This window comes from Oratosquilla oratoria, chromosome 22 (assembly GCF_046742065.1).
Source record: "Oratosquilla oratoria isolate Oo_2021 chromosome 22, ASM4674206v1, whole genome shotgun sequence".
NCBI lineage: Eukaryota > Metazoa > Arthropoda > Malacostraca > Stomatopoda > Squillidae > Oratosquilla > Oratosquilla oratoria.
In genome coordinates, this window is record NC_134798.1 from 37,157,394 (window position 1) to 37,164,893 (window position 7,500).

A 7,500-nucleotide genomic window follows, 5' to 3' on the forward strand; every position below is an offset into this window, starting at 1 on the left:
TATATAAATGTATATATTATATAAATATACATACCTATATATATATATATATATATATATATAAACATACATATATGTGTATATATATATATACATATATGTATATATATATGTATATATATATATATATATACATATATGTATATATATATATATATATATATATATTAATATATACTATTTGCCACCATTTCTCCCTTTCTGCAATTTGTGGCCTCTAAAAAGATCAACTATGTCCAGCCTCTTTCCTTTATGACTTACTTTCAACTCACTGACATCCTCTCCCCTTGTATGTCTACCTTAATTTCACCCACTTCAAATTTCTCCTATCGCATACCTTCCCAAACTCCGTCACTAACTGCCTTCACCCCCCTCTGATCCTGCAACAAGGGCAGTGTTGTCAGCAAACAACAATTGGCCCACCTTCCACATTCCTTCATTTTTTTAACCATCTGCAGTACCCTATACTTTAACCTTGCGTTAATATCCCACACCACCACATCCATGTTTACATTGATCAGCTATAGAGACATGACAAAACCCTGATGGAGTTCCACCTCCATCTCAGACCAGTGAGTCTCTCCATTTACAAATCTTACACAAGTATTACTAATCTCGTAAAGAAGAAGGAAAAAGAAACTTAACAGGTCTACTCTAATACCATAGATCTATAATATCTCCCACAGTGTGTTCCTGTCTACTATGTCATAAATATTTTCCGATCCCATTGTGTTAAAAAAAATCCATACCTTTTGCTAAAGCTATTTCACATATCTGTATTACTACAAGAATTTGACCCACGCCGCTTCTAACTTTTCCTAAAGCCACAATGTTTCTTACCATGTACTCCCTTTGTTCTTTTCCAAATCCTCTTAATTCAAACACTCTTATTAGCCTTCCAAACTACACTCAACCAACTGATAAGTCCAAAACTACTACAATCATATTTGTCACCTTTTCCTTAGTAAAGCGGACCTATACAGGCACTCTTCCAATCCTCCGGCCCTCTACCCTCCCATAGACACACATCAAATAAACTCACTAGATAATGCATTATTACTGTATCTCCCTTCTTCAGACACTTTACATGACACCCATCAAATCCAGGTGCCTTACCTGCTCTCATCATTTTCGAAACTACCTGACCTCATGTTTTCTTATTTCTCCTCCATTTTCCTCTCCCTTCATCGTCATTAACTTAGAGACTCCTCTTCCATTAACATCTGTCCATCTGCGCCTTTTGCTTTTCCTTCACTGCTTGACTCAATTTCCCTTCCTCTGTTAACTTCCTTCCAAAATATATTTTTATTACTTTAAATTTCTTCTGTCATACATCTGCTCTCTTTTTTTGCCTTCTTTAGTTTATATTTTTATTTTCCTTGCACTTCTTATATGTTTCTCTCGTCCTACTTTGTAACCAACCCCTGAATGCTTGCTTCCTTTCTTCTACTATCCTCTTCATTTCATCATCCTACCGCTCACTACCCTTGCTTGTGCTCCCTTCCATCTCCCTTGTTCTACTTATCTTCTTTACGTACTTTGCCATTCTTCCTGAAACATCCCCATTCCTCTTTCAATCCTACCTCTACTAAATCCTTCACCATTTCCTACATTTTTCTTAGCTTCTCCTGGTACTTCTGCTCTATTTCCTTTTTATTTAATAATTTTACTTTGAACACCTCTCTATCCTCAGCCCTTTTTCTCCTCTCCACCTATCCTCCACTCTTTCAGTTCACCTTTCACACACAAAAAAAATACTACTACTAATAATAATACCCTGATACCCCCTCTCCCCTAAAAACATGTATATCCAGAACTCTTACTACTTTTTTTTTTTGGGGGGGGGTATCAATATATCATCCATTAGTGTCTTGTAAACTACCCTTACATCCACCACCCTCTCCCATGTGAGATTATACTTGACTTTTTTTTGTTAAAATTTTTATTAATTATCATCAACTTTCTATTTGAACAAATCTCCACCATCAGCTCTCCACCATGAATTTTACCTGACAATCCAAACATTCCAACACCCTACAGGTTCATACCATTAACTAACGTTGGAATTTACGAACACCACTACATTGACATTCCTCCAAAAACTATCTAAGCTCTCATTTAAATTTGTCCAAAAAGACTACCTTTCCTCTACACTCTTCTCACTACCAGGCCCATATATGCTCACAAAGACATTTCCCATTCCATTCCCTTTATCCATATCAAACATGAAGAAACTTTCTTTCATTCCAGTACACTCTTTCTTATCTCCTCTCTTAACAGTTGACATACCTTCCATCCCTTGTACTCTCCTCACTCCACCCTCAACCACTACATAACCCATTCCTTTCAACTTATTTTCACTTAATGCCAGCACACCCATCTTTCTTCTCACAAATATATTGTCTATTTCTTCCCTTTAACTATCACCTGTACAACACCTACGCATATTAGAAAAGAAAAGAAATCTTAGGGTTGTGGTTGGAAAACTCCTCCCAAGCCCTCTCAAACAAATAGAATTAAAAAGAACACGGTACTTACTCCCATTACTCTGTTCCATTTAAGCCTTCTTTTAGGACTTGAGTAGGAAAACCCGGTGATAGTATCATTTCCCCCCCTACTACAAGGGACAAAGTCACAGATGGAAATATATGCTGAACGAAGTGGTGCGAGACAGTACAAAGAAGGGGACAGTAAAGCAGAGGGAAAATCTAAACAAAATAAATTAGCATAATTCCTTGATGAGCTAACATTTCTATTAACATAAACCAAATAATGTCCATCTGGCCCATAGGAACATTCCATATTTCCTAAACCACCAACTGCATGCTACAAAGCAATATATACTGTGATATGCAGCTATGACGAGGTATATACAAACAACATTTACATACATACATACATACATATATATATATATATATATATATATATATATATATATATATACATGTATATATCTATCTATCTATGTATATATATATATATATATATATATATATATATGTATATATATATATATATGTATATATATATATATATATATATATATATATGTGTGTGTGTGTGTGTGTGTGTGTGTGTGTGTGTGTGTGTGTGTGTGTGTGTGTGTGTGTGTGTGTGTGTGTGTGTGTGTGTGTGTGTGCGTGTGTGTAAGTATATATACATATATATGTAGGTATATATACATATATATATGTGTATATATATATACATATATGTATATATGTATATATGTATATATATATATGTAAGTATATATACACATATATACGTATATATACATATATATATATATATATATATGTATATACATGATTTCAAGAAGTCTACAGCGACAATGGCGTTGTTGAGTTGATATAGAAGCTTCAGTTTCTCTCGTGCAACAAGTTTCTGTGCTGGTTCCAAATAGCTGAGAAGGTGTCCAAAAGACATTTGGTACGGTTTTCTCTTTAACTCCCTCCATTGTAACTTCCTCCCTGAGGATGACCGAGTAAGGTCGAAATACGTGATGGAGAAAAAAAAAAAAAGAGATAAAGCCGTACCAAATGTCTTTTGGACACCTCAGGTATTTAGCACCAGCACCTTTACATTTCAGAAAGAAACAAAAGCCCCACTCTCAATCACCGACTGTACATATCACAAAGATTAGACATGTTACAACCCGAAAATAATTACAAATGGAACCCCATAACACATAATTTACACTATACCATTAGTATCAAAACTAGCAAATGCAATCTTTACACTAAAACATGTGAACCTGCTTCACATTAATGCAAAGATCCAGTATAACTTGGCTATTCGTCGCCCATAATGTGGGAGATTAAAAACAAAATAAAAACTATGATACAGAATATATAATACACTAATAAAACAAATACGCAGAGAATATGTAATAAAGTATATAAGAAAACATAAGGGAGATTGAAAAAATGCTATCATATGAGGAAATTATCTATTGTCTACTAGTTTCTCTTGTCTTGTGTTTATTTTGCATATATATATATATATATATATATATATATATATATATATATACATATGTATATATATACACATATATATATATATACAGTATATATATATATATATACGTATATGTATATATATATACATATATATATATATACATATATATATATATATATACTTATTTATTTATATATATATTTATATATAAACATATATATATATGTTTTTATACAAAACTTATAAACACACACACACACACACACACACACACACACATATATATATATATGTATATGTATATATATATATAAATGTATATGTATATCTATATATATATGTATATGTATATATATAATGTGAATATACACATATATATATATACTTATATATGTATGAATATGTATATATATATATATATAATGTGTATATATAATGTATATATATATGTATATATATACATATATGTGTATATATGTACATATATATATATATATATGTTTATGTATAGAATACATATATACATATATATATATGCATATATATATATATATAAATATATACATATATATATATGCATATATATATATATATAAATATATATATATATATGTATGTATGTATGTATTTGTACAACACTGAATGGGTCCCAGTGATTAGAGATACATTTTAACAACCACAATGCACTTTATTTCTAAGCCATTAAAGACCAGCATGCAGAATTTGAAATATGGTACTGCCCAGAACTCGAACCCGGCATCCGCATGACAAGTGTGATAGTGACTTTCGGAGTAGGCTATCAAGAGAGATAAAGGTTAAACGTATTTTTTATATATATTCGTATGCTCGAGTTACATACACATAAATGAAATTTTGTGTTCAACCCATCTCCACTATGATAGTACAACTGGAAGTATACAAACGCGGGAAAGTATTTGTACAACACTGAATGGGTCCCAGTGATTAGAGATACATTTTATCAACCACAATGCACTTTAATTCTAAGCCATCAAAGGTCAGCATGCTGAAATTGAAATGTAGTACTGCCCAGAACTCGAACCCGGCATCCTCATGACAAGTGCGACAGTGACTTTCGAACTAGCCTATCAAGAGAGATAAAGGTTAAACGTATTTTTTCTTATATATTTGTATGCTCGAGCTACATACACATATATGAAATTTTGTGTTCAACCCATCTACACTATGATAGTACAACTGGAAGTATATGAACGCGGAAAAGTATTTGTACAACACTGAATGGGTCCCAGTGATTAGAGACACATTTTAACAACCACAATACACTTGAATTCTAAGCCATCAAAGGCCAGCATGCTGAAATTGAAATGTGGTACTGCCCAGGAGTCGAACTCGGCATCCTCATGACAAGTGCAACATTGACTTTCCAACTAGGCTATATATATATATATATATATATATATATATATATATATATATATATATATATATATATATATATATATGTATGTATATATATAATATGTAGTTATATTATATATATATATATATATATTATAAATGTGTGTATACAGACACGCACACACACATACACACACACACACACACACACACACACACACACACACACACACACACACACACACACACACACACACACACACACACACACACACACACGGCCCGGTGGCGGATTGGTAAGACACTGGCCTCACAAGCCGGAGAACCGGGGTTCGATTCCCCGGCCGGGCGGAGACAAGTTGGGTTTGTCTCCTTTCACGTGTAGCCCCTGTTCACCTAGCAGCGAGTAGGTACGGGACGTTAGTCAAAGAGTTGTGACCTTGCATTCCCGGTGTGTGGAGTGTGAGTGGTCTCAGACCTACCCAGAGATCTGCTAATAATGAGCTCTGAGCTCACTGCCGTAGGGTGGTGTCTGGCTGTCTCGAAAAGAGGCTGCAGCAGATCCGAGGTGAATACACACACACACACACACACACACACACACACACACACACACACACACACACACACACATATATATATATATATATATATATATATATATATATATGTATATATATATATCAAATCAGCCATTCTGAGTCCACTGCTACAGAAAGGCCTTTTTCACAGTATCCCATGATTTGCACGACCGCGCCAACCTCTGCCACGTCACCCTTGCAAACTTTTTAATCTCGTCTCTCCACCTGTCTTGTCTCCCTCTTCCACGCTTCCCATCTCGCGGCGTCTACTCATGAACATACTTGCTCCATCTCTCATCAGTCGTTTGCACTAACTTACCTGCCTAATTCCATTTCCTCTCTTTTACCGCCTCCATAGCATCTTTTACTCCTCTGTGCATTCCTTAGCTTTGTCTCCATCGCCTTCGTTAGTTTCCAAGTCTCACACCCGTAGATTATTGCTGGGAGAATGCATTGGTTGTAAACTTTACGTTTCAGACATAAAGATACAAAGCCTCTCAGGGTTTTATTATACTTATCAAACACTTTCCAACCAATTGTAATACTTTTTTTTTATTTCATTATCATGATCTTAGGTCACTTACACCATCTGGCCTAAATGATTATACTCTTCAACTTCTTAAAGAGTCTCACTATCGATTATAATCTCTTTACTTTGAACTTTCGCATTGAATATTGGTTTGGTTTTAGTCCTATTAATTTTTAGATATAATTTGAGACTTTGCTTGTTCAGATCACTCAGCAAATCTTGCAAGTCCTCTGCTATTTCTGAAATAAGAATAATGTCATCCGCAAACCTTAAGTGGTTAAGATATTCACCATTAATCTCAAATCTTTCTCTTCCCAACTCAATCTTCTAAAGATATCTTCCAAGCAAGCTGTAAATTATTTGGGTGAAATTTTATTGCCTTACCGTACTCCCTTCTTGATCTTTAGAGTTTGTGTAGTCGAATTACTTCGGTACCTTTCACATATATTTTTTCTAGAACCCTTACGATCTGTTCGCTTGTACCCTGCTTGAGTAGCGAGTTTAGTATTGCTATTTGTTCTACCGAATCAAAGGCCTTCTTGTAATCTACAAAAGCTAAACAAATAGATATATTGTATTCTATTGTTTTCTCGATTTGTTGGTTTATGGCCCGCAAATGGTCTAGAGTCGAATATCCGCTTCTAAAGCCTGCCTGTTCTCCCGGGTGGTTTTCACCTAAAACCTGACTTATTCTATTTGTAAGAATCTTAAAGAATACTCTATATATTTTATAGCAAGTTAATCGGCCGGCGATTATCAAGATCTATCTGGTCTCCATTTTTATGAAGTAAAATTACTATAGCATTGCACCAAGATTCAGGAAAGCTTGCTTGACGTAAGCGCTGAGTGTACAACTGAGCTACCTTAATATGAATTTTTTCTCTGCGTCTTTCAAAAGATCTATCGACATACCATCTTTCCTATGAGCTTTTTCTCATTTCATATTTTTAGAGCAAATTCTACTTCTTCCTCTGTGATCTGTGGTACACTACTAACTTCTACAGATGAATTTACTGACCCAACTACGGTCTTCGACGAGTAAAG